Below are 7,555 nucleotides of genomic sequence, written 5' to 3'. Positions count from 1 at the left end.
GCCCCCCGATCAACCGACCCCTCGGTTAACCGACCGTCCTAGTCGGCAAATTTCAAATGTCCGCTAGTGATGTGGCGCCACAATATTTGGCTATGTCTTGGCTACTTTAATATTATTTTTACGTGTTTTAGCTGGCAACACTCATTCGACCATGGAAGGGAGCCAGTATTTAAACGAGGCTTAATTTTCTAATTTTTAATGATACAATAGCAACGATTATTATTTTAAAAAATGTTTGTTAGGCTTAACATCGATGAAAATTCAACGCAAAGTAGGTTAATAGCGATATACTAATTACACGGGATATAATAATATACTACACTAATAACGGATTTTTTCATACTTTTCGGTTATCCGACTTTTCAATTATCTGACCAACCCCAGTCCCCAATTGAGTTGGATAATCGAGGCTCTACTGTATTTTTAATTCATCTTGTTTGCAATTGGGTAGTATGTTGACAACATTGTTTAGTAAATAGATTAAGACAGTGGCACACCCAGGGATAGCTAAGAGACCCTGGCTCCCTCCAAAGAACACAGTAGAAAATTTTCCAAAAATCTTTTCCTAATTAAAATTCATTTTTTTATTTATATTCTGTGATGTCTTCTATTTCTATACTACTAATGAATTAGCAGTCACATAAAGTGGAAATTTTATTGAATTTGTATTAAAAAAATTTTTTATCCATTCAACTTGGTTCCCCAAGAGTAAATCCTGAGTGCACCACTGAATTAAGGTGGCAAGTCATTAGAAATTCTTAAGTAATTAAGTTCTAGACTTACTCAAAAAACTTGTCAAGTTGCTTTGTGCAAATTGTTTCATCATTCATGAACTTCGAGGAAACTGTTGCCAATGAAATGAGATATTTCAAAGATTTAGTGAGACAGATAAATAACACCTTATCCTTGCTGAGAAATATATTTATTTCAAAAACAAACGTTTTCAGCCTAATTTACAGGCCATCCTCAGGTTGAGAACAAAATTGGAACTAAAGCATTCCATTAATAGAATACAAAATTCAAATTAAATAACAAACAGAATAACATAAAAATAAAATTAAAAATTAAATATCAACGGAATAACATGAAAATAAAAATATATGTACATAGAAGTATTAAGAAATACAATTACTAACCAATAACAAAACACCTCTAATAAAATTACTATTCTAACTAGTTATGTTACAGGTGTTATATCATTGGTTAGTAATTGTATTTCTTAATACTTCTATGTACATTTATTTTTATTTTCATGTTATTCCGTTGATATTTAATTTTTAATTTTATTTTTATGTTATTCTGTTTGTTATTTAATTTGAATTTTGTATTCTATTAATGGAATGCTTTAGTTCCAATTTTGTTCTCAACCTGAGGATGGCCTGTAAATCAGGCTAAAAACGTTTGTTTCTGAAATAAATATATTTCTCAGCAAGGATAAGGTGTTATTTACAGTAGACCCCCTATAATACTGTAGATAATTCCGTGTTATATGAATTCCATGTTGTATGAGTCACTNAGTAAGTGTATGTATATATATATATATATATATTTTTAATGGTCTTATTCATATGTTATTTTTTCTTATTAATTAAAAATAATAAATTTACCTATACTATAACCTCCACAGTCTTTAAGAATGGTATCAGCTCTTTGCTTTGTATCAGAAGGAAATTCATCACTTGACATCAATGATGGATATGCACAGAGAGTCAAAACCTGGATGGAGTCATTTGAAGATAGACTGTAACAAACACATTTAAAGTCTATAGAATTAGTTTTGTAATCATAATTAACTACTGTTAATTTTCTGAGATTAAATATTGTATGACATTTTAGTATTAAGTTAATTTAGATTAAAATATTAAGTCAGCTATATTAATGAAATTAGATACATGCAACAAACAGAATTAATGCAGCTGTAATTTATACAATATTATTTTGGACAGATATGAAATAAAATACTTATAATTTACTCTGGCATGAATGAGATGAGAAATTGTTACACCAGCTATGAGGTGGGTAGGAGATACCAAAAATTTTATGCCAAATTTTTGATACTATAATTGTGTATTAAGTATTTTTTTTACTTGTGATAATAATAATAGTACCTATTCAACAAGATAAGTAAATAAAATACTATGTTTAAGATTAAAAAACGTTTTTTTCTATTGAAATAACAAAGTGTCTATATTTTCTTATAAAAAGTACAAGTTTTGGTAATTTAACATGTTTTCGTATAAAATTCTAACAAAATTACAACTTCTTTGGTTAATCAACATAACTATAGTATGTTATAACTACAAAAATATGAAAAAAAAATCTAAAAAGTTTTGAGATCAATTAGCACAGCACCAACATTACACCTTCAAATCAGCACAATCTCCGCACATAAAAACCGCGTGCTCCATACATATTGGCTTCTCACACTTCAAACAGCAATGTTTTGTTTTCCTATCTTTTTTTTTAGTACAGTCACCACATCTGACATATTTACCAGCCATTTTTTTGGAAACTGGTGATGAAGGTTCTCCCAGTTGATCAGCAATTCTCTTTCGAGTTTTCCTTGGAAGATGTATGTTCTGTTGTCTAATGCAAAGACTATCAATTATCAGATTCAAACCCAAATTATGAATAAAGTTGCGACGCAGATAATCATCCAAATCATCTAAAATGTCCTCCTGCTCTGAATCACTTCCTTCACTTCTTTGAGAAACATTGTCAATCTCTTCTTTGCTCTCGGAGTCACAGGAACTAGCACTTAAAAACAGTTTTCTAATAATTTTTGTAGCCGACATTCATTTTCATCATAGGACATCTTGAGAAATTTTAAAATAAATAAATCTAAGAATACTATAAATAACTATAACTCATGAACTTACTGTCAATTCAAAAATGTAACACCGACTATGAGGTCGGGTATGACATACCCCAGCTACCTTTGCGCATATGTATCTCCCGCTGATGCCAGCGTGACAAACTCAACAGTGCACCTCACCCCCACTCCCTTACCTCCAGCTACTGTGATGATGGGATTTGCATGGCAACAATAACATTAAATAATCTGCATTAAAAACTTCTTGGGTATGACATACCCAACCTCACTCACACCGGGTTAAGTATGTGTTTACTTAGATATTACGTAAATATTACTTAGAATTTTTAAAAAATACATTAATTGCCAAGAGGTACTACTTGTGTGACTCATTAAAAATTTTCACGATGCTTTAGATATAAGGTTTGTGCCTCAATGACTGCTTACACAATATGCTCCATGAATTACTAGTAATACCTCATAGAACATTTCTGAAAATGTAGTTTAATTAAAAAATAATGTAAAACAAACTTCCCTAAACTTGTGACTCACAGCATGTACAGTACATGTATATTTATTTGTCTAAGCCTTCAGGCATATACAGTGGTACCTCGGTAAACATCTGCTTTAGAATACGTCCAATTCGGAATACGTTCTGTTTGGACGAAACAAATTTTGCTCGGTATACGACTTTTGTTCGGTATACGACATAATTCAATTATACGTGCTATCAATGAACAAGTAACCCTATCAGTGTACTAGACCTGACTAGACGTTCGCGGTGCAATGGTTTATAACTTTGTTTAATTTCTTCTGATTTTAATTCGTAAGTAAAATTTTATTATTTTTATTAATCACGAATCCCAAAACGGCAAATGAAAAGAGATAGAAAACTAAAAAAAATGACTAGAATTACAATGGAACTGATGAAAGAGATTGTTGAGAAATACAAAGGTGGCATGCGTGTTTGAGATTTTAACTGTTGTTTACCATATTGGGAGAACAACGATATGGACAATCGCAAAAAATAAAGACATTATTAAATCTGCTAATGTTGCGAAAGGGGTTAAATCAATTTCTAAACAGAGATCGAAGACATTATACATTAGATCATGTCAAGAAATGGCTTTTGCTTTGGATAACTGAAAAACAACAGTGCTGGAGACAGCATATTGGAAGCAATTATTTGTGAGAAAGCTAAAAAGATACATGCTGATCTCACGAAAAATCAAGCAGGAACTAGCCAAGAAAGCGAGGTGTTTAAAGCCAGCCATTTTTTTTACACGAGAATGGATTAATCATTTTTACATTACTTCTTATGGGAAAGGTTGGTTTGGTATGCGTCCAATTCGGTATAAGTCCAAACATCGGGAACAGATTAAGGTCATATACTGAGGTTCCACTGTATATATATTGTACCTCAAATAAAACTTTCAAAATTAGCATAAACATTAAAAAAAATTAATTCAAAGAACAAGTTTGGATTTTCTGATATGAAAATAACAAATCTATTAAAAAATGAGAATGGTCCTATGAACATAAAAAATTTTTTTCAATAGTGGCAGTTAAAATGTTAAATTAAAATATTGTATTATATATACACACAAATAAAAAATTTAAAAATTGACTGATAATTCAAACTCAAGAAGTCAAAAATTCCAATCAAAACACACTGAATTTATTTTCTGTTTTATACAATAGTATTTAGATTATTTTCAGCTGAATTTTATTTAAAAAATTTGATATAATAAAAAATATAAATTTTTATTTAATTTAATATGAAAAAACTGGTTTGATACAAATACAGGCTTCCTTTCTATTTTTAAAAATTTAAAATTTAATTTTAAATTTTTGATCTTGAAAAGATTGACAGACTAGACACTGATTAAAAGCAAATAGCATATGAGACAGATTAAATTATATTTCAATTTGAAAATACCTCCATTCAATTTAGCAATAAATGCAAAAGAAACATTTATCATGAATGGAGGATTTGATGGAAAGAAAAGATTTTTACTCCAGAATAGTTTGTTGATCTTGCCAAAATCAAGAATTAAAAAACTGCTTAATTGAAGTAACAGATGGCTACTATCTAATGAGCATTTATTTTGGGCTGGGCTGCAATTTTTAATCACATTTTTAATTTATCTAATAATTGTTAAAATTTTTTATTCTTAATTTATTTTAGTTTCACTAGTTTTACATTCTCACTTGATTCATTTTAAATCTACATCATTTATCCAGAAGTCACAAGTACAGTACATATTATTTCAGATAGCTTTAATTTTTTATCTGTGTTTTGAACATGTGTAAAATAAATAAATTAAGTTTAAAGTAATTTATTACACAATATATGCATTGATTTTAGTAGTGTCTTGCCCCTGTACATCATATTTGTCCTGATAACAACGTAGTCATGCCAGTCATCTATCTAACACTGTTCTTGAGATTAAGGAAAGACACATCAGACACACGACAGTGGGAATTTATAGGTCTACAATTTTTTCAAATTGCAGCCCAATAACTAAATATACTAATATCTCTAGCTAATTCAGTATTCAACAAAATTTAACTATATAGTGTCATTATAGATAACAGGAATGAAATAAAAGTAACAACTTTATCTTAATTATAAAAATCTTTAATTTGCCTGCATAAATAAGTAATAATCAACATAACATTTTTCAATTTATATATTAATAAAATGCATCCTCTGAATTTTAATGTACAAAGTGTGACAATTTAATTCCAGGACTGGTCATATAGCGCTGCAGTGTCAGCATGCAGAAACTTGTCTAAGCTTGTCATAATAGCTTAATCAGCACCAAAGATTTGGGAAAAAGAAAAATCTGCTCCAGCTTCATTCCGCACTATCTCACAGAGGATCAAAAGCGTCTCCAGCTGAAAGCGTATCAACAGTTCATTCAAGACATTGATGATGACCCCTCTACTGGATTCCATAGTAGCAGGTGATGAAACGTGGTGTTTCCAGTATGACCCAGAAACCAAGAGACAAAGTATGGAATGGCACTCACCACAATCTCTATGGCAAAAGAAATTCCACTTTGAAGAAACGAAAACAAAGGTGATGATGATCATGTTTTCGACAGCACAGGAATCATTCACAAAGAATTTGTTTCCTCAGGTCAGACAGTTAATAAGGACTATTACATACAAGTTTTGGATTGACTGTTGAAGAGAATTCGTCGGGTTAGGCCTCAGTTTGCAGCAAGAAAAAGCTGGGTACTGCTGCATGACAATGCCCGCCCACACACTGCAACTATTGTCAAGGAGTTTTTGGCCAAGCGTGACATTGTAGAGTTGAACCACCCTCCATACTCACCAGATTTGTCACCTTGCAACTATTTTTTGTTTTCGAAAATCAAAATCACATTGAAAGGACTACGATTCAATGACCTGGAGGACATACAGCACAATGTGACCAAGGAATTGAGAGCTGTCAATGGAAGTGACTTTGCGGAGTATTTCATGAACTTGTACAAGCGTTGCAAGAAGTGCATTGCCCTCCAGGGGAATTACTTTGAAACATATTAAAAGGGTTTTTCATTATATGTTCTTTGTGTCCTTTTATTACCTCAGTCCTGGAATTTAATTGCCACACCTTGTATGTTTCTACAGAAAAATTCTTTTAATTTATGCAAATATTCTTGGAATACAATACACATACTCCAAAACTACAAATGATATATACATATATAATTCAATGNAGAAATTAAATCATTACCCTTGTTACCAATATTAATTAAATATAAAAAAGATAAATGACTATAATATTAAATTCATAGAATATTTGTCAAAAAAATATGTAACCATTGATGCAACAAGTTTAAAAATATTTGAATTTACTGTTATTTAATCATCTGATGTTATTAAGTTCAAATCTTACAAGATTCTTTCAGTTCATTTTTCAAATTTGAAATATAAGTAGAATAGAATTAGGAAACACTATAAATAGCTGTTTAGAACTTTTTACAAATGAAACTTTTGGCAACAAGACTTACTTTAATGAATGTTTGTAGAAAACTATATCATATTTGGCAAAAACATATAAAAATTTCCTATTGATGTAACTATAATATTTAAAATAATTTTATTTTAAAAAACAAGCTACATCATTACCTGGCGTAAAAATGTGAGCGGTTCCTGACCTACAGACTGATGGTCATCTAAATCTGCTCTCATTACTTCTACAAAAGGTTTGGTTACACCCTAAATAAAAAATGTTTATATTAGAATTCAAATATGAAAACTTTCTTAGATATATTAAAACACAATTCTAAAAAATAGTAATAAGTAAAAATAGTAATAAGTAAATTCTTTAAATGTTAATGCTTTAAAAATTATAAACTCAGCCTGTGCCATTTTTATAACCTTCAAGACTTTTATTTTATGAAACATATTTTTATCTGCTAACAAATGTTAGTTTGAGCAATCTGCTGTTGCAGAACAGCATCTCTTCACACTTCTCTGCTCAAGCATCTGAGACTTTTTCACTTTAGTCTTGTTTCATACTACAGTAAGGTATAAAATCATTTCAAAGCCAAAATTCTATCATCACTATTTGATGAATGTTATTTAGTGTATTAATATNATTGTCAAGGAGTTTTTGGCCAAGCGTGACATTGTAGAGTTGAACCACCCTCCATACTCACCAGATTTGTCACCTTGCAACTATTTTTTGTTTTCGAAAATCAAAATCACATTGAAAGGACTACGATTCAA

General features: G+C 30.3%; 1 pseudogene; it reads right to left on the bottom strand.

The window, feature by feature from the left end:
• Positions 1 to 7,323, bottom strand: part of LOC111618284 — a 41,516-nt pseudogene extending 34,193 nt beyond the window's left edge.
• Between the last annotated feature and the right edge of the window lie 232 nt (positions 7,324 to 7,555).

This window comes from Centruroides sculpturatus, unplaced genomic scaffold, assembly GCF_000671375.1.
Source record: "Centruroides sculpturatus isolate CEXI.00-Female unplaced genomic scaffold, Cexi_2.0 scaffold83, whole genome shotgun sequence".
Taxonomy (NCBI): Eukaryota; Metazoa; Arthropoda; class Arachnida; order Scorpiones; family Buthidae; genus Centruroides; species Centruroides sculpturatus.
This window is presented reverse-complemented; position numbering and strand designations above follow the sequence as displayed.